General features: G+C 35.0%; 1 pseudogene; it reads left to right on the top strand.

The window, feature by feature from the left end:
• Positions 1-1,252: 1,252 nt before the first annotated feature.
• Positions 1,253-25,249, top strand: LOC147481156 (putative cyclin-D6-1; annotated as a pseudogene).
• Positions 25,250-25,382: the final 133 nt, after the last annotated feature.

The raw sequence follows: 25,382 nt of genomic DNA, 5'->3' as shown, positions 1-25,382 counted from the left end.
GTTGAATATCCTCTGATCCCTCTTAAAATAGCTCACAATATAACAATTCACTCCAACTGCTTGGACGGTTATTGGACACCATCTGCCACAATGAAGCAGGGCAATGACCATGCTAATAACACTCTCTCTTATGGGAATTTCTTTGCTGAGGGTTCCCTTGCCAACATTGTTAATCCTATGGAAGGTATTCAATTTCTTCACTAAGGTTTGATGGCCCTCCATAACAGTCAAAACATCCTCATTGGGAAATTGCTAGAACTACAATAACGTCAGACGGTGCATGACGAGGACTATAAAGAGTTCATGCAAGCCCACACTCAGCTCTTAGGAAATCATACCCTCAACTTGGAGCATCAGACTGACATTTTTGAGAACTAGGGCAATCTGCAATAGCACGTTCTCACAAAGTTGATGAACTTCACCATCTTGTGACAAGTTCCCTTCAACCTTCTCCTTTTCTTCTGCCATAACATGGACCTCCCTCTTCTCATTATGCTCACCACTAGACTTTGTTTCTGGGTTGCTTACTTGATTTTTCTTTCTAGGTCCATCTCTTTTGTTTTTATGTGTTATTTGGAGTGTTTTTCAGTGATAGTTCAGTTTGGTGTGTTTTTTAAGTTGTAATTAAGGATATTAGTTTTATAATAATATTCTGTTCTTACAGCCCATTTTACTCCCTTTGTTTATAATTTTGCTTGGGAGTACAATCTAACTATCATCCATCTTCTTTCATCATTAATGCAATTCTTGGATTCCAATTTTTCTTGCTTTCCCTATTCCAGCCACTGTGTGCCTCAAGGATAATACATGTTTACTCTTAAGTGGAGAACATAATCACGAGTTTTAAGGAGTGAACTATTCGGTGCTTAAGCCAATGTAACTACCTTTTTGACTTTTAATCAAATTGATTACTAGTCTGTCAGGCTTAACTGTTATAAATTGCACATCTTAGATCTAATAATCTATCCATTTCTTCACTCATTCTTTCCTAAAACAGAATTAATCTTCACTTTCTAAGCTAAGTTTTTGTTACATAATTGTTCTTAAACTCCCTCTCTTACAAGCTCCATCATTTTCTCTCAGGATGTCGACTCCACAAATTATTCCTGAACAATCTTTCCAAGCTATGATGAACCTTCCCACTTATGGACTTCATTTTTGTGACTTCATTGCCGACATTGGTTGGACTTCCCTCGTTCTTCAACCCGAGCTAACTTATTCTCCAAGTTTGGCTGCACACTTTTAAGTTCATATGGATGACACAACTGCTTTCAACCGTGCACATGGTTTCTTCGTTGATGGCTTCACAGTCCGACTTGGCGATACACACCATGTTTTTCCTGAACCTGTGATAGCTATGGCTTTGGACCTACCTTATCAAGAGCTGACTGCCACTCTGCCCTACATCTCTCAAAACACTTACAATTCCTTCTCTTGGCTTACCTTTCACTACTCTTATGGTGCTGGTCTCTGCAGGAAGAACGAAGCTGCACCTGGACAATGGCCTGACCAAAACAATCCCCTTGCAAGTATGATGATGAACGTAGGGAATGCAATATTATTTATCCTTCTAAACATCATAGGTGATTGGCATTTTTCTACTGCCAAAGAGTCTTTCTGCATCGTCCTCAATGCACTTGCTCAGCAGTATACATTTTTCAACATCACTCACTATGTACGTAGTTCAAAATTTGAAACGAGCTCGGGACTTTCGACACCGTTATTTACTTTTAGCCATCACAGCTAGCCGCTTAATGAGGGTTTTCTTCCCATAGTTTTCAGCCGGTTTTATTGACTGGGTTATATTGGATTCCATGTGTCCTGTAAATAAAATAATTTGTTCTTTATGGTTTCGGGTATGGCGACGTTGTTCAAGGTACTTGAAGAACGGTCCTTGCTACCTAGATGACAATAAAATGTTACGACATTTGGACAGTTCCAGAGCTACAAAATGGAGCGAACTATGGCAGACCATTCTCAACAGGCACGATGCTAAAGAGTGGCACTTCACACGTGATGATCCTAGATTGAATGCACCCTGAATTTACATGTTGGGTTGTATATATATGTATTTGGTGTGCTCTTCATTTTTTGTTTGTGATATTTGTTTGTTTCATTGTATGTTGTTTGTTTTCTTTGCTTAGTATGATAATTTCAGTTTTTCTTTTGGTATATTGTATATTGCGTACGAATAACATTTTGTTGTAGTTTGTTCTCTAAATCTTTGCTCAAGTTTATCAGGTATCTTCTTTCTCTCTCTTACACTTTGAGGACAAAGTATCCTTCTGTTTGGGGGTGGTTAGAATATTTTTTGCAAAAATTTAGCATATTATTAGCTTGTTTATAGTTTCACTTTCTTTTCTTTTCAACGTATTTAGTGACAAATTTTTTTTTCCTTTTCTGTGATGAAAATTGTCTAGAAATCTCACCTTAGCATTAGGATGAGAATTTATTCCTTGAAACTTAGGTTAATACATAGTTAATAGTTTTTACATCTTTTCATGAGCATTCATGCAATGAGTATCATTGACTGTACTTAGTAGTAAGTTTCTTGAACCCACGATTAGACTACTTAATTTGAAATCCAATGAGAATCGAGCCTAAAAGCCTCGATAGGAGTGATTTATGAGTAATGACATAGAAGAGTAGTTATTTCGAGTAGAGAAATCACATGTCTACTTACTTTATCACCATCTGAATCCTAGAAAAGAATTTAGGCTTTCTTTGGATTGAAATAGCCATAAATACATACCTGTACAAATTTTACCGCTAGTCGCCCCATTGAACCTTTTATTTAGCCATTTTTGTTTTTCACCAACATTTCCTTACCCATCTATTAACCCCAAAATAAAATAAACTCACTTATTCGATGAGTATGAGAAATAGGATGAATACAGAAAAGTAAAGAGAAAGACTTGTCCAAACAAAAATTAGTTACTTGCTTCAAAAAGGAAAATAAAAGAAAAATAGAAATCAAAAAGTTATAGTAAGAACACCCTAAAAATCAAATCAAAAGGAGTCAATAAGCCAAAAAAGGCTAAGCATGGAAAATATATTTTAGAAGCAGCAAACAAAGGATTTCTCTAGTGTTAAAATTTTTGAAGACCCTGTTCTCTCATACTTATCATATTTTTTAGTTTCCATTCTATTTTCTTCTACACTACCACCTATGCCCTATAATTCCTATTAAAGATATCTAGCTCAACTAGGAGTAGGGTAGTGTGATAATAAATAGTAGTTATGATCGATCAACCTCGGCTCTTTTGAATGTCATTGAGTATGTGAGAAAATGTGTGACACTGCACACTGGAGTTAGCGAAACTTGAATGGAAAAATTATGAGAGAATTTTTGTTTCGACACATGCTAGTGAGAACCTACTTAAGGACGTTATTCAAAGTATCTAGAAAAGACCCTGCTTGTATAGTTCATTGTAAAAAAACACTACATACATGATCATATGTAGATGTTTTAATTATTGTGAATTTATTAACTTAAATTTCATAGGAATTAGTTCTTGTTCCCTACTAATGAGATTATAGATATCTGAGATCAACTAAGGGAACAAGCCCTTGTTACTGAGCCGTTGTAGTATAATGAAATTTGTGAGTATCTTCTTTGGAAAACTCTCACGAGGCTATAACTCATCCACTAAGGAACTCCTAGTGGCTTAAGGCCTTGTTGCATACGGTCAATACAATCGCACTCTGCGAAACGAGAATTAGCTTAGACTACACATTTTTGAGCACTTATCTGTTTAGTGTCTCTTTTTTGCTTGAGGACAAGCAAAATACGGTTTGAGGGGTGGTGTTATAAGTACACAAAACTGTAATATAAACTCTATAGAGACATTACATATTGGTTAATTATGTATGTAATAAATGCAAATTAATTGTATTTCCATGTTTTTGGAGGTTTCGACACGTAAACGATGAAATTTCAACAAAACTGGCATTTTGGCATGGAAACAAGGTGAATATGCTAATTGGAAACAAAGCCTTTTTATTAAGTCCAAAATAAGCCCAATGGAAGCTTAAATCAAGCCCATGAAGCTTGATCAAAATAGTCAATTCTGGGTCTAATCTTGCATAAAAGTCAATGAAACTTTAGAAAATCATATCTTTTGACTCCGAACTCCATTTTGGGCGTGTGACCTGTCAAAACAATCAGCGTGACAAGCTCTACATAATTTACTAGACTGGGTATTAAAACAGGTCTGAATCAAGACAAAGTAAAATTCCAATTACTATTCATCATGATGTCATTAAGTGGAAGCTTATGTAATCACCCACTTTCTCCACTTAATAAATGCACAAACCACTCCTAATTATTTATCTTGTAATTGGAATTACTATTCACCTACTTTCTCCACTTAGATTAAATAAATTCCATTATAAAAGCATATTAATTAGTAACCTTTGGATTGAAAATATAAGATGTAATCTTGGCCACCCATTTCACTTCTTTGAAACTATAAATAGGAGGGGTGGTGCTCTAAATAAACTTGCCAATTTACTTTTGATTTGTGGCCTTGTATCCCTTCACTCTCTTCGTCTCTCGCTTTTAGTTTCATTTTTAGAAAAATAATTCCATAGTTTAGGAAATAAAAAACTTATTCTTCTTCTTCTTCTTCTTCTTCTTCTTCATTTTCATTAGTTGTAGTTATCTCACCATGAGCTAACTCATCCCTTGTGGAGGGTTAGATAAACCCATGTGAGGATAACTCTACTAATGAAGATGTAATTCAATTGCTTAAAATTTAACAAGTTTGATTTTTACTTCAATTACAAAATAGTTAGAAGTGGAAAACAAACTAGAGGTTGAAGAAGTACTCTAGAGTTAGGGTGCTAATTTAATCTCTCTTGCTAGTAGAATCAATCTAGAGATTTAGAAATTCTAGTAGGGATCAAAGTTTAATTATTCACTATGATTTGTCTATGAATCAAAGTGAATATGAAAACTAACAATTGAAATATGTCTTTCATTAATAGTTGTTTGAATCACATGGTAAATCAATCATCCACACTTCTCTCTCTTCTATCTTCTTTAGTCATTTTAGAATAAATTTGTTATTAGTAACTTTTGTAACTTATAATTAAAATAAGTAAAGTCTAGTGTAAAAACATTCACATAAAGCCTTCTCACATTTAAGAACTCTCTTGAGTACTCAAACTAAGTAGTGAACAAGTGCTTCAATGTTAGGCATGGGATGATTCTTTTACTCGAACTATATTTCAACATGAATCGAAAGTAAGGTAATTGATATAAGTGTGAGTTGGAGTAACATCTAATTTAATATTTATCAAATGGCACCACTGCCGGGGGAAAATTATCACCTACTTGTACCCAAAGGAATTATGAGAGAAAATTATCCAAGTAACGAGGTTCAACTGGTCTAAGTAACGTCCAATTTAATCCAAGTAACGAGGAATTATGCTAATTCATTTGATAAGTATTAAATTGTACGTTACTCCAACTCATACTTATATCAATTACCTTACTCTCGATTCATGTTGAAATATAGTTCGAATAAATGAATCATCTCATGCCTAACATTGAAGCACTTTTTCACAACTTAGCTAGACTACTCAAGATAAACCTTCAATGAGAGAAGGTTTTAGGTGGATGTTTTTACACTACACTTTACTTATTTTAATTATAAGTTACAAAAACTAGTAATAAAAAAATTATTCTAAAATGAATAAAGAAAATAGAATAGAGAGACGTGTGGAGGATTGATTTACCATGTGATCCAAACTACTATTAATGATAGACATATTTCAATTGTTAGTTTTCATATTCACTTTGATTCATAAACAAATCAAAGTAAGAAATAAAACTTTGATCCCTAGTAGAATTTCTAAATCTCTAAAGAGATTCTACTAGTGTGAGAGATTAAATTAACACCCTATCTCTAGAACACTTCTTCAACATCTCTAGTTTATTTTCCACTTCAAACTATTTTATAATTGAAGTAAAAATCAAACTTGTTAAATTTTAAACAATTGAGTTACATCTTCATTAGTAGAGTTATCTTCACATGGGTTTATCTAACCCTCCATAAGGGATGAGTTAGCTCATGGTGAGATAACTACAACTAACAAAAATAAAGAAAAATGAGAAGAAGAAGAGAGTGAAGGGCTACAAGACCACTTTTTTTGCATGCAAGTAGGGATATATTATAAATAAATAAAAGAATATTACAACGAGGGTGATGTATTTTCATCCCTGACTTTTAGAAGCCAAGTCAAATAAAAAGTGCTAAAATAAAAAGTCTACAAGACCACAAATCACAAGTAAATTGGCAAGTTTATTTAGAACACCACCCCTCCTATTTATAGTTTTAAATGAGTGAAATGGGTGGCCAAGATTATATCTTACATTTTCAATCCAAAGGTTACAAATTAATCTACTTTTAAAATGGAATTTATTTAATCTAAGTGGAGAAAGTGGTGAATAGTAATTCCCATTACAAAACAAATAATTAAGAGTGGTTTGTGCATTTATTAAGTGGAGAGAGTGGGTGATTACATAAGTTTCCACTTTAAAGATATCATGATGAATAGTAATTGGATTTTTATTTTGTCTTGGTTCAGACCTATTTTAATTATCAGTCTAATCACTTGATAGAACCTATATGCCATTGCGTAGAGCTTGTCGTGCAGATCGTTTTGACAGGTCACACGTCCAAAACGGAGTTCGAAGTCAAAAGATATGATTTTCTAAAGTTTCGTTAACTTTTATGCAAGACTTGACTAGGGTTGACCCAGAATTTACTATTTTGACCAGGCTTCATGGGCTTGATTTAAGCTTCCAATGGTCTTCTTTTGGACTCGATAAAAAGGATTTGTTTCTAATTAGCATATTCACCTTGTTTCCATGCCAAAATACTGGTTTTGTTGAAATTTCATCGTTTACGTGTCGAAATCTGCAAAAACATGGAAATACAATTAATTTGCATTCATTACACACATAATTAACCAATATGTAATGTCTTTACATGGTTTATATTACACTACAACAACTCAGTAACAAGGGTTTGTTCCCTTAGTTGAGTTATTCACCTATCCTCACATGAGTTGATATAAATCAGCTCAAAAGTGAATATCAAATGACGGTGTGATAAGGACCCAAAAATGTAATATAAACATTGTAGAGACATTACATATTGGTTAATTATGTGTATAAAAAATACAAATTTAATTATATTTCCATGCTTTTGCAAGTTTCGACACGTAAACGATGAAATTTCAACAAAACGGATATTTTGGCATGGAAACAAGGTGAATATGCTAATTGGAAACAAAGCCTTTTTATCAAGTCCAAAATAAGCCCATTGAAAGCTTAAATCAAGCACATGAAGCCTGGTCAAAATAGTCAATTCTGGGTTAACCCAAGTCAAATCTTGCAGAAAAGTCAACGAAACTTTAGAAAATCATATTTTTTCACTCCGAACTCCATTTTAGGCGTGTGACCTGTCAAAACGATCAGCATAACAAGCTATACACAATGATATATAGGTTCCATCAATTTGCTTGACTTGGAATTAAAACAGGTTAGAACCAAGACAGTAAAAATCCAATTACTATTTAGCATGATGTTATTAAGTGGAAGCTTATGTAATCATTCACTTTCTCCACATAATAAATGCACAAACCACTCCTAATTATTTATCTTGTAATGGGAATTACTATTCATCCACTTTCTCCACTTAGATTAAATAAATTCTATTATGGATTAATTTGTAACCTATGGATTGAAAATGTAAGATGCAATCTTGGACGACACCCATTTCACTCTTTTGAAACTATAAATAAGAGGGGTGGTGCTCTAAATAAACTTGCCAATTTACTTGTGATTTGTGGCCTGGTAACCCTTCACTCTCTTCTTCTCTCTCTTTTAGTTTCAATTTTAAGAAAATAATTCCATAGTTTAGGAATTAAAAAACTTCTCATTCTTCATCTTCCTCTTCCTCTTCATTTTCATTAGTTGTAATTATCTCACCATGAGCTAACTCATCCCTTGTGGAGGGTTAGATAAACCCAAGTGAGGATAAACCAATTGCTAAAATTTAACAAGTTTGATTTTTACTTCAATTACAAAATAGTTAGAAGATAACTCTAAATTTTACTAGGGATCTTTGTCTAATAAATATGAAAAAAGATGTAATTCAATTGCTTAAAATTTAACAAGTTTGATTTTTACTTCAATTACAAAATAGTTAGAAGTGGGAAAAAACTAGAGGTTGAAGAAGTGCTCTAGAGATAGGGTGCTAATTTAATCTTTCATGCTAGTAGAATCTCTTTAGAGATTTAGAAATTTTACTAGGGATCAAAGTTTAATTTTTCTCTTTGATTTGTCTATTAATCAGAGTGAATATGAAAACAAACAACTTTAAATATTTCTTTAATTAATAATAGTTTGAATCCCTTGAAACATTATGGATAAATCAATCATCTATAACTTTCTCTCTTTGGAGAAAGAACACCTAGAATCTAGAATCCTGCAAGTTTAGAATTAAGTTGTTAATTGTAATTTGAAAATGAATTTAAAGGTTTTAATACGGTGAGTATAGTGTAAAACAACTGAAATATTTCTTTAAAAAAAATCACATGATAAATCAATCATCTATAACTTTCTCTCTCTATCTTCTCCAAGCAAGTTTAGATAAAGGTTTCTTGTGATTAGTTAAGTGAAGTTGTGAACCAAGAGTGCATCAATGTTAGGCATGGGACAAAACCTTGCTCAAGCTACTCGAACAATGATTTGAGAGCAAGGTACTTGATATAAATCTACTCAAAAGTGAATATCAAATGGCGCCGCTACCTGATTTGTGATTCTACTGGGGATCAAAGTTTAATTTATCATTTTGATTTGTCTATGAATCAAAGTGAATATGAAAACTAACAATTGAAATATGTCTTTCATTAATTGTAGTTTGAATCACATGGTAAATCAATCCTCCACACTTCCCTCTTTTCTATCTTCTTTAGTCATTTTAGAATAAATTTGTTATTAGTAACTTTTGTAAATTATAATTAAAAGAAGTAAGGTGTAGTGTAAAAACTTCTACCTAAAGCCTTCTCTCATTTAAGGTTTCTCTTGAGTAGTCTAGCTAAGTTGTGAACAAGTGCTTCAATATTAGGCATGGGACGATTCCTTTACTCGAACTATATTTCAACATGAATCGAGAGTAAGGTAATTGATATAAGTGTGAGTTGGAGTAAATTTGATATTCACTTTTAAGCTGATTTATATCAAGTACCTTGCTCTCAAATCATTGCTCGAGTAGCTTGAGCTAGATTTCGTCCAATGCCTAACATTGAAGCACTCTTGGTTCACAACTTCACTCAACTAATCACAAGAAATCTTTATGAGCAAAGGACTTTGTTCGATGTTTTACACTATACTTACTTTAAATTCACTTTCAAATTACAATTAACAACTTAATTCTAAACTTGCTTGGAGAAGATAGAGAGAGAAAGTTATAGATGATTGATTTATCATGTGATTCAAACTACTATTAATTAAAGAAATATTTCAGTTGTTTGTTTTCATATTCACTCTGATTAATAGACAAGTCAAAGAGAAAAATTAAACTTTGATCCCTAGTAAAATTTCTAAATCTCTAAAGAGATTCTACTAGCATGAGAGATTAAATTAGCACCCTATCTCTAGAGTACTTCTTCAACCTCTAGTTTGTTTTCCACTTCTAACTATTTTGTAATTTAAATAAAAATCAAACTTATTAAATTTTAAGCAATTGAATTACATCTTCATTAGTAGAGTTATCCTCACATGGGTTTATCTAACCCTCCACAAGGGATGAGTTAGCTCATGGTGAGATAATTACAACTAATGAAAATGAAGAAGAAGAAGAAGATGATGAAGAAGAAAAAGTTTCTTAATACCTAAATTATGAAATTATTTTCCTAAAAATGAAACTAAAAGAGAGAGAAGAAGAGCTTGAAGGGCTACAAGGCCACAAATCACAACTAAATTGGAAATTTTATTTAGAGCACTACCCCTCCTATTTATAGTTTCAAAGGAGTGAAATTAGTGGCAAAGATTACATCTTACATTTTCAATCCAAAGGTTACAAATTAATCTACTTTTATAATAAAATTTATTTAATCTAAGTAGAGAAAGTGAGTGAATAGTAATTCCTATTACAAGATAAATAATTATGAGTGATTTGTGCATTTATTAAGTGGAGAAAGTTGGTGATTATATAAGCTTCCACTTAATGACATCATGATGAATAATAATTAGATTTTTACTTTGTCTTGGTTCGGACCTATTTTAATTCCCAGTCCAGTAAATTGATAGTACATATAGACCATTGTGTAAAGCTTGTCACACTGATTGTTTTGACAGGTCACACGCCCAAAATGGAGTTCGAAGTCAAAAGATATGATTTTTCAAAGTTTCGTTGACTTTTATGCAAGATTTGACCTGGGTTGACCCGGAATTGAATATTTTCACCAGACTTCATGGGCTTTATTTAAGATTCCAATGGGCTTCTTTTGGACTTGATAAAAAGGCTTTGTTTCCAATCAGCATATTCACCTTGTTTCCATGCCAAAATGCCGGTTTTGTTGAAATTTTATCGTTTACGTGTCGAAACCCGCAAAAACATGGAAAGACAATTAATTTGCATTTATTACACACATAATTAACCAATATGTAATGTCTCTATAGGGTTTATATTACAGTTTTGGGTGCTTATCACACCACCCCTAAACAGCATTTTGCTTGTCCTCAAGCAAAGAAGAGACAGTAAATAGATAAGTGGCCAAAAATGTGTAGTCTAAGCTAATTCTCGTTTCGCAGAGTGCGATTACATTGACCGTATGCAACAAGGCCTTAAACCACGAGGAGTTCCCTAGTGGACAAGTAATAGTCTCGTGAGAGTTTTCCAGAGAAGATACTCACAAACTTCATTATACTACAACGACTCAGTAACAAAGACTTATTCCTTTAATTAATCTCAAATGCCTATACATCTCATTAACAAGGAACAAGAACTAATTCCGTTGAAACTTGAGTTAATAAATTCACAATAATTAAAACATCTATATATGATCTTGTATGCTGTGAATTTTTATAATGAACTGTATAAGCAGGGCCGTTTCTGGATCCTTTCACTATACTATTTGGGTGATTTTGGAACATTTGGGATTTCTTATTTGGAATACATATTGATCCGTTAGGTAATTTGTCACACTTTTTATCCGTTAGCAATGTTTCTAACCGTTAGTAAGTATCTATCCAAATACTTGAATTATTTTGTAACATTTATTGGATATTTAGTAACGCTTAGTAATGTGTGACAAAGTTAAAAATCAAAATAAAAATCACACTGGAATAAAAAATGAAAACTTAAGAGGGAGTTTTTAAGTTCTCGCGCACATCTTAATTCTAATCTAACTGGAGAAACATAACATGTGCCCTCAAAAGAAAAATAGAAACGAGTTGTTACGCTGCTACTGCTAGGGTTTTGATTTTGTTAACATTTTCTTGATTTCTAGGCACAATATTCCAGCAATCTTGATCGGAGTGTAGCTTATCTTGCTATAAATTACCTTGACCGGTTCATTTCGAAACATAAATTACCGGTAACTAGCTTAAAGTTTTGGTTTTTCTTTACTTTGACTTATTTGCATATACATTTCAATATATTTTCTTATTTGCTTTTGTTTCTTGCAGGAAGGAAAGCAATGGATCTTGAAGCTAGTTAGCTTATGATGTATTTCACTAGCTTCAAAAATGAAACAAATGGACTTCTCACTTAACGATGTTCAAGTAAGATTTTTTTTTTTCTTTATCAACGATTTCTTGTGAAAATGCAGCATTGTTTGATGACTTGGTTTAAAAAGCAGGGAGAGGAACAGTTCATATTCGATTCACAAATGATTGAACGAGCAGAACTAATGATACTTAGAGCATTGAAATGGCAAATGCGATCAATTACTCCATTCTCGTTTATTCATTTCTTTCTTTCTTTATTCAAACTTCAAGATCCAGTATTACAGCATGCTCTTAAAGCCCGAGCTTCAGATATCATCTATAAATCTCAACATGGTACATAAAACTAATTCTTCATTCTCATTTCTTTAAAGTACTTTCAATAGCTAATCATTTTGTTCATATATTTGTCACATAAATCAAACTCCTAAAGTCCAGATGATAAGTGCTCAAAAAGTGCAATTCAACCCTCGATTATGCCTCTTGTTTAGCTATCTTAGTGAACTAATAGTGTTTGTAAGTTATGTTTTAAGATTCTACAGGTAAAAAAGAGAGTTTTGTAGAATATTAGAGAAAATGGGGTAAAACGAAGCAATTCGGAGCATTAAGGATCACATGGGAGGCCCGTGGACAATCATGGAGAAGGCCAAGGAATTGGAGCTGTTAAAGATGCGACTTGGACCTATTTTAAAGTCTATTTGGAAGCCTAAGACCAAAGGATTCGTTGCTTGGACCAAAGCCGCAAAAGAGGATAGAAGGATAGAGCAGAAGAGAGAAAATCGGCTTATCGCGCCCCCGGACGCATGTATCGAAAGTCCCACATTGATTGCGTCGGGGACGCATAGATCGAGCGTCCAGACGCATTGATTAAGTCTGGGACGCATGAATAATGCGTCCAGATGCATGAATCGACTCTGTAGCCAATTCTTTCTCAGTTTTGAAGACGAAGTCGGACTCTGGAAGAAGTCTATTTGTATTAGGAAACAAATGACGGTTTGGAATGCTTCTAGAGCTCATTAACCCCTATAAATAGCGGACCTAAGTGCCTCATGTAATTTGCCAATTCACTTATATTCTTGTCTCGAACTTGAGGCGAGAGAGATTAATAATAAAAGATCGGTTTTAACTAGTCGAGTCTTAATAAATTAGTCTTTCTAGTTTTATGTTCTTCGACTCTTCTTCTTCTCATTCTTCGTGTTCTTCCTTCTATATGGAAGGCTAATCTTCTCCTTCAAGGGAGGAGATGAAGCCGGTGCTTAAGGTTTAATGATTCTTCTGGTTTATGGTGTTCTTCAATCAGGTTAGTTCTTTATGTTTTTAGTTATTAGTTCCATTGCCCACACCAGGGGATGGAAGTATAGATTAAGGTTTTTATTTATTACAATTGAATATCATGCTAGTTTAGGGTTTTATTTATTGCAATTGAATATTTGCTAGTAATATGCTTTTATTTATTGCAATTGAATATAATGCTATAATAGAGTTTTATTTATTGTAATTGAATATTATACTATTATTCTCTACTTTTCTTCTAATTGTGTAGTGTTTTAGAGTAAGGGAAGTATTCCTTGTGTTTGCCTTAGATGGTGATTCATTGAATAGCTGCCCAAGCTCACATAAAAGGAAAGAAGATACTATTAATATGAACATAGGAACAACCTTAAGTAGAGTTAATTGTTTAACGATGTTTCACCCAAAAAGGCATCGGCACTCGCTCGATTGCCCGATTGTAGTCTACTTGGGAGAACAACATGAAGCAAAAGATCATTGAATCAAAAGCATTGGTGGATTTGACTCTCTTGAATCTATCTCTCTCATATTCTCTCCTTATTTCCAATTCTTAGCTTTAGTATAAGTTTAGTTAGTTTAGTTTAGTTTAGCATTAGAATCTAAAATCTCTATAATCATAGTTTTTAATCCCTCAAACCCCCTTTCCAGTCATGTCCTTCATATAAACATACACTTAAAAGTGGAATGATACCCTACTCTTCCTTTACTTATTGAGGGATAATTAGGTTTTGATACGCTTCTCTTTTGTTCAACGACCATACCACATCTCACACACAAAAAGAGGCAGTGTCAAATGGCGCCGCTGCCGTTTTAAGTTGTTTATGTTTAACGTTTTCTTTCAAGATTAGAACTTTGGATCTTGAGGCAATTTTAGTCGCATCATCCAACCTTTTGAGAAAGAGAGAAGCTTGAAGGACATCTCGAAGACAAGATCTACCATCCAGAACACAGCAGTGGACAAGGTTTAACAACCGACTCACAAGAATACTAGACGAGATTGATACAATGGCCGCAAGCAATGATGGAGGTGTTTTGGACACCAATAATCCTGAAGCTATCCCTCCCATGCAAGCACAACAGAGGAAGAAGCTGAGTGATTTCTATTTGCCAATCATTGGAGACCCACACCCAAATGATATTGTTTTTCCGAAAACGTAAGCTAACCAGTTTGAGCTTAGAGCATCAAGAATCTCTATGCTTCCAAAGTTCAACGGTTCGCATAATGTTCACCTTTTATGTTCACATGAACAAATTTCTATCAGTCCTCAGAACTTTCAAGAACCAGAATATCAGGGATGAGAGTATCAAAATCATTCTGTTCCCACTCTCACTCGAAGGTAAAGCATCTGAATGGTTAACGCACACCGATCAATTCAATAGACAACTGGGAGAAGTTGAGAACAAAGTTTATGAACAAGTTCTACCCACCCCAGAAGACAGATGCCATGCAGCAAGCCATCAACAATTTCAAAGGGAAGGTGACTGAAGAATATCATCAAAGCTGGGAGAAATTCAATAATCTGCTAGTCTCATGTCCACATCATGGATACGATAAGAGCACACTTGCTCATTTTTTCTATCGAGGACTCTCGATGATGAACAAGCAGATGATACAGTCAATGCACAAAGGCAAATTTACATCAATGGATGGAGAGGAAGCTTACAACTTTGTCGAGAATTTAGCTGAAGAAACACAACAATGGACTACTAGCAACGAGGATGTCGGTTGGAGGGGAGCCAAAGCAATTTGGTTACAATATTAAGAACTGAAGTCATTTCAGAGGAAACTCGAGTAAGAAATTTAATCAGTACAATATAAAGTCTCAAGCTAAATCAACAAATACAAGCTAGCATCAATGATACTATCAACATGCATCAACATGAGTTGGAGAGTACAATATTAACTCATTTCAGAGGCCCAACCAAGGTGGTAATAACTTTCAAGGCAATTATTGGAGACAGAACGCTGGACCCCTAGGTTCTCAAGATCAAAGTTATATTCCATAGACAAGTCAAGTTTCACAGTTGGTCCCTCAACAACAATTACACTCTCAACAAAATTCCAATACAAGTGGAGAGTTAGTGTCTGATCCTAGGAGAAATTATGCCGCACCTGCCAACCTGGAGAATGCAATTACTTTGCTATCACAGAAAAATCAGAAGTTTGAAAGTGTTCTAAAGCTTCTTGCACAGTCTCAGCTCAATCTCCAGCAATCTCAGGCAAGTCAATGGTCTATAATGGAGTCTCTAGAGGCTAAGGTCGACCAACTCACCACTGCTTTGTCTATAAAGACACAAGCCACTCAACCTAGCATATTGGAACCAATATTGAAGAGTGAAGATGTATGCCACATTGGGACAACTTCTAGTACTGATCACCTCCATGATCATGTTAACTCAGTTACTACTCTCAGATCAGGATTGAAGATAGACAACAAGGTTGACTTACCTTCTCATGATGACATTGCTACAGAGCAATCGGTCAAGATTTCAAATGAAGTTCAAAAGGAAGTGGGGGAAATCCTTTCCACTCCCATTTGTCAAGATGACCAAGACAAGATATGCAAGAATGCCAAAAAGAAAGAAGAGCAAACACATGTCGATGTGTTTGTACCGGCACCTTTTCCTATGTTTTTGCTCAAAGCAAAAGGACAAAGCAATTTTTAGAGAGATGAAGGAGGCATTTGAGAAAGATAACATCAATATCCCCTTTCTCAAAGCAATCAAGCGAGTTGCCATCATATGCTAAATTCTTGAAGGATGCATGCAACATAAAGAGAAGTACTCATGTTCCAAAGCGAGCATTTCTAGGCCGACAAACAACATCTATTATCCATCGCAAGCTCCAAGAAAAGCTCAAAGATCCGTGAAGTCCTACAATATCATGCAAGATAAGAGAAAAATTCATAGGTAATGCTCTTTTAGACCTTGGTGCTAGTGTTAATCTCTTGCCATATCATGTGTACCAAGCGTTGGGCCTGGAGAACCTAAAGCCTACAAAAGTCAAATTGAAGTTAGCTGACCGTTCTACCAAGATTCCCAGAGGCATAGTTGAGGATGTTCTTGTTCAAGTAGCCGATTTCTACTATCCAGTGGATTTCATTGTGATAGACACCAAGGAGGCCTTTGATAAAATTCCTATTATTCTAGGCCGACCTTTCCTCGCTACCTCAAAAGCTTTGATAAATTGTCACAACGGTGAAATAAAGATAAACTTTGGTAAGATGTCCATGGACATAAATATCTTTCACCTGTTGCATAAGGATTGTGATGACACCGAAGGTGGAGAGGTGTACTTCCTTGATAGCATGATACAAGAATTCGTCCCATTCGAAGATACAATTGAAAGTGCTCAATCTACGTAAAACCGCGGATGAACCACGAGAACCCCACCACAGAGGCGTTGCTAGCCATGTTCTTAGAATCTCTGCAGAAAATTCAGGATTTAAGTGAGCATAATGGAAAATTGACAGAGAGAGTATCATATCTTGAGAAGATGAACTCTACATTTCAGGATGAAAAAAGACTTACGCTTGAGAAAAATCGCCACTAGAGAATCGGCTTTAAAGAAGTTTTGGAAAAACAACGTAATCTAGAAACCTGAAATGAGTCTTCTCGGCGAAAGTGGACCATATTGATAAGAAGAATTGCACCGCGTTGAAGCCTCTTCTACACCATTATTGTCTAAACGAGAGAGAAGTATGTGAACCGGTCATCGCCCACCCCGAAAAGATCGGCCCGGACATCCATTATCATTACCGTGGTGGTAAAGGACACATCGATACTATTGTCCTGTTAGAAAGAAAGATTTTCATCAATCTTCTACACAGGGGAACCACAAGGCCTATCACACAATCATCAGACCTGAAATAATTAAAGGTAGAGAAACAACTTCACCAACAATCTTTCCAGCATATCAAGGGGTATTTTTGACGACCCACAAGGTGAGACCTCCTCGTCCTCCAAACATTCGTCAGATTTGGGTGAGAAAATCTGATCTCCTCACTCCAAATTGATAATACATATACTAGTCTTGAGGATTTGACTATAAAGGACTCAAAAGTCTTGAGGATCTGACTATAAAAGACTCGAAAGTCTTGAAAATCTTACTTTAAAAGACTCACATTACGTCTTGGGGATCTGACGTAAAAAGACCTAAAAATTTGTTTCTTGAACTAATTCTGATATTCGGCATCAATGGTAATATCCTACCTTTTTCTCATCCATTTCATTTACTTCTTTATACATTGAGGTCAATGCATGCATAAGTAGGGGGAGGGTGTACTTGAGAAATGAATTTCAAAAATTAGTTTTCAAAAACAAAAATATTTTTGTTTCTATATCAGTAGCATGAGAAAAATGAATTTTAATGATGAGTCTGGGATATATATTCTATACTGCTTAGTGTTGAGTTTGATAGATAGTTTATATTATTGATTTCATTACCACTTAGACTATTTATTATGCTCGGACATAGTTCTTATTGATAGAATTCTTTATCAAGGCACCACCATAGTACTTGGTCAGTTTTGTGTACTTTTGCTAAAAGAGAGATTTAAACCCCTAGTAAACTAGAAGTAGAATTTTTAGACTTAGCCCATGAGACTTGAGCTTTATACCCATTCTTTGGAGAGTTCTTACAAAAAATCCGAGTCTTAGTGACTCAACATCTTTCAGTTCTTTATGTCGTTGTAATATAGTCTCATTATTTGTTGATTTGGTTAATCACGAAGTGACATCAACTGGGGAGATAGCCATTAGGTCTTGTAGTCTATTCGAAACAGAGCATCATACTGATAAGTCAAGTAGTAAACCCATTTAGCCTTTATCCCACCTAGTAGGACCATCATGTTAAACCCTTTTTGCGCCTTACAATAAGCCATTTTCTTTCATAAAACCCTTTACCCCTCACCCAACTCCAAACAAGGAGTATAGCCAAAATCTTTATCAGCCATACCCATATGTTTCTGAGAATACGAGGAGGAAGAAAGACCACAAAAGGAAGATTACAAGGAAATATCAGAGAGATACAATGAAGTCCATCATTCTGTTCAAAGTGAAAGAAGCTAGTGGAAAACAAGCATATCCAGTACTAATCAAGGATATACCACTGAGCTTTAAAATAAAATTAAAAAAAAAAAAAAAAAGTTGAACAGAATGAATGGAAAAGCTAAGAGAAAGGAAGAATTTTCTCTGCAATACAGAATTTGAAGAAATCTTCCAAAGAAATAAGCAAAACCCTTAGTATTTTCAGAAACAACCTTAGAATCCTTTTTACCTTTCCTTCATAAACCAATACCCAAGCCAAGTTACAACCCATGACTTATCACTACAGTATGGTACGAAGTCTAGAATAGGTGAAAGAATGCTAAAGTGAAGGACCCGACACTTCATATGTGATTGACATTCTTTCCATGAAACTATTTTTATTCAGAAGTCCGTTTTTCAATGTAGTATATGGGATGTTCGTATGCATTATTCTTTTCCCCACATACATGAGGTAAAATAGTAGACCATCTTCTGAGAGATTCTTTTCTGAGAGTATGACCGGTGAGGATTGAAAGTTGAGATTATCTACCTATGGTAAAGTAGGGATTCCGTTTCTTGGATAGGAGAGTATAGGAGATTGACTAAGTACACACATAAGCCTTGATTGAGAATTTTGTCAATTTTTACTATCTCCCGTCATAATTTATGAGTCTTTGCAACAATGTAGTTAGCAATGGAGACTGTCTATTGGAGTAAGCACTAAGTGGGTAAGAAATTTCTCTCTCTAAAAAATACTATCATTCTTGAACATGCTATTGATTGATTTTGTGGGTATATCACCTGAAAACCCTCACGATACTATAACTCGTCCTTTTTGGGGAACTTAAAGGTTTAAAGCCTTGTTGCATATGGTAAATGCAATCGCGATGCCTGCGAAAGTGAGTTAGAATTTTATTTTTTAGGATGTGATTTTGATCACTTATCTATTTTTTATCTTATTTGCTAAGAGACTAGCAAAAGGCTAGTTGGGAGTTGTGATAAGTGCTCAAAAATTGCAATTCAACCCTCGATTATGCCTCTTGTTTAGCTATCTTAGTGAACTAATAGTGTTTGTAAGTTATGTTTTAAGATTCTACATGTAAAAAAGAGAGTTTTGTAGAATATTAGAGAAAATGGGGTAAAATGGAGCAATTCAGAGCATTAAGGATCACATGGGAGGCCCGTGGACAATCATGAAGAAGGCCAAGGAATTGGAGTTGTTAAAGATGCGACTTGGAACTATTTTAAAGTCTATTTGGAAGCCCAAGGCCAAAGGATTCGTTGCTTGGACCAAAGCCCGCAAAAGATGATAGAAGGATAGAGCAGAAGAGAGAAAATCGGCTTATGCGTGCGGGGACGATGTATCGAAAGGCCCGGACACATTGATTGCGTCTGGGACGCATAGATCGAGCGTCCAGACGTATTGATTAAGTCTGGGAAGCATGAATAATGCGTCCAAACGCATGAATCGACTCTGTAGCCAATTCCTTCTATGAAGTCGGACTCTGGAAGAAGTCTATTTGTATTAGGAAACAAATGACGGTTTGGAATGCTTCTAGAGCTCATTATAACCCCTATAAATAGAGGACCTAAGTGCCTCATGTAATTTGCCAATTCACTTATATTCTTGTCTCTAGAACTTAAGGCAGAGAGAGATTAATAATAAAAGATCGGTTTTAACTAGCTGAGTCTTAATAAATTAGTCTTTCTAGTCTTATGTTCTTCGACTCTTCTTCTTCTCGTTCTTAGGTGTTCTTCCTTCTATATGGAAGGCTAATCTTCTCCTTCAAGGGAGGAGATGAAGCCGGTGCTTAAGGTTTAATGATTCTTCTGGTTTATGGTGTTCTTCAATCAGGTTAGTTCTTTATGTTTTTAGTTATTAGTTCCATTACCCACACCAGGGGATGGAAGTATAGATTAAGGTTTTTATTTATTACAATTGAATATCATGCTAGTTTAGTGTTTTATTTATTGCAATTGAATATTTGCTAGTAATATACTTTTATTTATTGCAATTGAATATAATGCTAGAATAGAGTTTTATTTATTGTAATTGAATATTATACTATTATTCTCTACTTTTCTTCTAATTGTGTAGTGTTTTAGAGTAAGGGAAGTATTCCTTGTGTTTGCCTTAGATGGTGATTCATTGAATAGCTGCCCAAGCTCACATAAAAGGAAAGAAGATACTATTAATATGAACATAGGAACAACCTTAAGTAGAGTTAATTGTTTAACGATGTTTCACCCAAAAAGGCATCGGCACTCGCTCGATTGCCCGATTGTAGTCTACTTGGGAGAACAACATGAAGCAAAAGATCATTGAATCAAAAGCATTGGTGGATTTGACTCTCTTGAATCTATCTCTCTCATATTCTCTCCTTATTTCCAATTATTAGCTTTAGTATAAGTTTAGTTAGTTTAGTTTAGTTTAGCATTAGAATCTAAAATTTCTATAATCATAGTTTTTAATCCCTCAAACCCCCTTTCCAGTCCTGTCCTTCATATAAACATACACTTAAAAGTGGAATGATACCCTACTCATCCTTTACTTATTGAGGGATAATTAGGTTTTGATATGCTTCTCTTTTGTTCAACGACCATACCACATCTCACACACAAAAAGAGGCAGTGTCACCAGACCATCAATTGTCACGACATTGGCACTTCTAGAAGCTGCTCATGAACTATTTCCATTGCAATTTTCCAGTTTCAGAAACACCATTTGTTCTCCCTCCTTTTTCTTCTCATGTGGTCAGTACAAGTTTCATGGTTCCCTGTTGGAGATTGTGAGATTTGATTGAATTAGGCTTGAATGCTGATAGACTATTGTCTATTCAAATCTAGATCGATGGAAATTGCAAAGCTTTGAATGGATCCATAAGATTTTTGATTCTCAAAAGAGTTCAATTTGCTCAAGGTAACAACTTTATATATCGATTTATTGAAATTAGGTTTTTAGCTTATGGGGTTGGTTACACTTCGAATTATCAGATCAAAGAAGTATCTTTTATGGTTATTAGTTGTTTGATTTGAAAACAAATTTAGATTTGTGTTTGATCTGTTTAATTTTTGTGACGTTACATGATTTTTTAGAATTAGATGAATGTTACTTCTTTTCATGAGTTATTCGAAATTTTCTAGTGTTACTCAGTGTGTACTGCATGTTGGATATTCTAGACTAGATAAATTGTTGTAAATATTCTACTATAATTTATCATGTTGGGTTCAATGATGAGTTTTGCGGGTTTAATTGTGTTCAAGATAACTGCTTGATTTTCTTTGCTTTGTATGACATTCTGAATTTTGTATGAAGTTTATTCCATTTATTTAATGTCTTTTATATCAACTTCAATTTGAGAAGTGCTCACTTTTAATGGTGATAGAATAACAGAAAAAATGAATGGTATAAAGGGGTCTTTTGGTTTACACCTTTGTTGTTCCCGTGTTGTTGGTAAGAGTCAAATGGAATCTCACCATTCACATAAACTTAGGATCATCATGTAAGATACCATGCCAGGTGCATTCTCCTGGTGTAATAAATTGATGTTAATGCAAGGATAAATCTGTTTGAGGTATTGGATAAAATTCTTCTACTTAGTTTCAATTTAACCTTCCTAAAAGTTAGGTGAGATTAGAATTATATTAGTATGATCTTGTCAAAAAGAGGAAAAGACAAAAAAATATATTAGGACTAACTTGAAAGCAACTCAGATAACCTACTGATCATATCTTTGAGTGCCCTTACTCCCAGCAGATCATATCCAAGATTAAAGAGCTACTCGGTATCTCTACTGATGCCAGATCTTCAAACCGAGAATGGTCGTTCATCATCAGGCTTTGCAAAAGGCATGAATTAGAGGAAGTGTACAAAGTTTACTTATGCGCTGCTGTGGACGCCATCTGGAAAGAGAGAAACAGGCGACACTTTCAAGGCTCCAACAAGAACGCATTGGATTTGTTCTACAAGCTGGAACGAGACCTCAAAAACTACCTAGTAGTCCTGAAACCACAGGTAAAGGATTCTTTGGATGCACGAGCTCTGGGTACCAGAATAGAACTCAACCTGCAGTTCAAGTTCCGAGTGTCTACTGGCTGCTCTTGGGATCCACCACACGAAAATAGAGTTAAGCTCAATACTGATGGAAGCTTAAGCAGTAATGGTGCTGGACATGGAAGGGCAATACGAGACATCCAAGGTCAAGTGGTTGCAGCTTTCACAGGAAAAGGCAGAATGCAATCAGTGTTATTCCAAGAACTTTTAGCTATTGATGTCGGGTTAAAAAGATGCATCCATAAGAGGATTCTAAAAGTGGAAGTTGCGTCAGATTCGCTGAGGGCAGTAAATGCTATTAATAAGCAAGAGAAGCCCCCTTGGGTACTGCCTGGACTTAGTCACTGCCATCCAAAATGTGAGTCTCTTCCATAGTACAAAATATCGGGATATGGCAAAATATCGACCTCTGATTTATGGATATGTATCGTGGATATATCCCCCTGTGTGGGGATATATTACATTGGGGCATCTGCAAATATCGTGGATATATCGAGATATATCGATAATATCCACAGACTATGTGTGGGTATTTCTGACTGCAAATATCGTTAATATATCAGGATATATCGCGATATATCGATAAATATCGATAAATATCCACAAATCAACTATATTTTCTTTGAATGTGGTCATTGTAAAAGTTGAATTTGATTAGTCCTTACAAGTGTGAATAATGGGGAAGATTGTGATGGGTCGAGTTTTGACTGAGCTCGCTTTGGGACAAGCTGCCTACGTATCAAGTTTTTGTGATGAACTTGAATTAAGTCAGACGTAGTTCCTCTCCTCTGTTTTATAGGTAAGTACCCAATGATTCTCCCCTTTCCTCTGTCAGCTATATACACCACACCTTCAAACTACTCACATGTAGAACTTGAAGTCCCAACCTCTGCCCATCTAGAAGAAAACTTCGGTTGAAAATGGTAAAAATCCTAAATTTCAACAAACTAGATTTCTGACGGGCTTTCTTTGGGATAGCACAACTCTTTCCACAGATATCCAAAAACAATGAGGCTTTTTACGTTGTAAAGATAACACACAGACCTTACTTCTTTATGTTTTACAAAAAATTTCAATCTCATTCTAAATATACTAAAACTAGACTTGAACACAGTGCACAGAAACTGATTTCTGACGCACTGTTTTCTGCCAACCAAACTTTGTGATACCGTATCTATCTCCACAGGACTCGCAATGTGTCAAGGCCAATTGGGTTAGAAAGCTAACACACAGGTCTTACTTTTTCATGCTTTAGCATGGGTTCGAATCTCAACCAAACTATGTGAAAACATGGCTCCAAAACTGGTGCAGATCCTGATTTTAAGAAGACAGGTTTCTGACGATGTATCTTATCGACTGCCTAACTTTTCACACTCGCAATCAAATAAAGAAAGAATTCTTGTAAGAAAAAGCAGACCTAACAAGGTCTAAAATAAAACTTGCCCAACACAAGAAATAAGCTCTAAGCCAGGGAAGTTCAAGCATGAACACAACCGATAGCCCTTGACCAAAAACATACAAAGCCACTATATAAACCACTAGACTACCAAGAAGTCGACCCAATTATAAATTAATATGAACTCAGAAAAATAAACTTATGTTATGATCCCAAGACCAACCTATTACATCTCACAAATATTCAAATTTTATTGTGTGAGCTAAGCCACCATATCAAAAATTTTACCAAACAGAGGGAGAAGATCAACCAACGACAATATATAACATTGTCTTCCTAGAATGAAAGTAACAAATTTGAAGACTCACCTCAAACATAATCAATTGCGCAGAATAAAAAAGGGGTAAAAAGATACACATACATTCTTTAAGCGTGGACCAAGCAGCCATGACAGCATTTTTTTTTAATTTGTTTCTTGGTCTGTGCTGGTTCTACTGTGAAGCTCCATCTTGCAATCTCAACTGTGCAATGAAAGACAGGAACAAACAGTGGTATAAAAGGGAAGTTTAAACCGGCTCTATGGGATGTTTCTTGAAGTATGTAAATTCTTGTAAACCCTAGTTTTCCTCTTGTTGAATCATATATCACAGAACAATGTTCTTCTAATCCTTGTCAGATACCTCAAGTCACGATTAATTGGATTTGAATCAGATCCTTTTAATAAACAAATATTACAACATATATAAAGCGAACGTTTCTATAGAAGCATGCTTCAATTCAACAGTTCCAACAATTGCACTTGATACTAAAACTTGGAATTCATTTCAGACATAAGTACATAACTTGGTCATGGATAACGTAGTGTTTTACAAGTCAAGGAAGGGTTTATCTGAAATAGACTTACCAGCCAAAGGAAAACTTTTGACAAAATCAGAAGGTTTGCTCAAGCATAATTTCAGTCGAAACCCTTCAACAAGTAGACAGATCAAATATGAGAAAAGGAGATGAACACCTTTTTCTAGCCTTTTCTTTCCACTTTCTTTCTTTCAAATCACCGCTACCACCAACCACCACCGAAGCACAATTATATCTGCCCAAATATCGTGGATAGAATAAAAAAATTGTTATATCGTCGAAATATCACAATATATCTATAAATATCGTCGATATTTACAATAGTATTTATCCAATTGAATATCGCGATATTTCTGTGCCCATTTCTAATTTCTCGATATATATCGCGATATTTTGTACTATGGTCTCTTCGCATCTCCTTCAGTCATGTGGTACGAGAGAAGAATAGGGCAGCAAACTATTTGGCTACTATTAGCCCATCGATGCACATAATGTAATTTCTTTTTTCTTTGTTCCCCCCCTTGATCAGCCCTTCATAGTATTGTGGAGGAGGATGCCCAAGGAACAACCTATGTAAGAGTTTCTTAAGCACTACAACAGGTGAGGGCCTGCCAATCCCTAGCTTAACCAAAAAAAAAAAAAAAAAAAAACTCAGATAACCTATGATGTAATGGTGCTATTTTCCTTTCTGTCAATGTTGTAGTGCAACATAAGGGTTCTTGGAGGGCTTGTTTCGGCTCATATTCTTGCAACTGATTCTAGAAATAGGTTAGCTCCAGGAGCATACGATAACCAATTACTAAATTTGGCGAAAGATCTAGGGCAACGATTCTTGCATGCATTTGATACCCCCACTGGATTGCCTTACGCGTGGATCAATCTAAAGGTATCATCCAAAAACATGCTTCATAGAGGTCATTTTACCTTTTAAGTTTTAAGAGACATCATCTTTTTAAGGTACCTACAGTAATCTTGATATAATGTGCCAGTGCCTCTGCTCTACCTTTAGTGTG

This window comes from Coptis chinensis, chromosome 8 (assembly GCF_015680905.1).
Source record: "Coptis chinensis isolate HL-2020 chromosome 8, ASM1568090v1, whole genome shotgun sequence".
NCBI classification, from domain to species: Eukaryota; Viridiplantae; Streptophyta; class Magnoliopsida; order Ranunculales; family Ranunculaceae; genus Coptis; species Coptis chinensis.
This window is presented reverse-complemented; position numbering and strand designations above follow the sequence as displayed.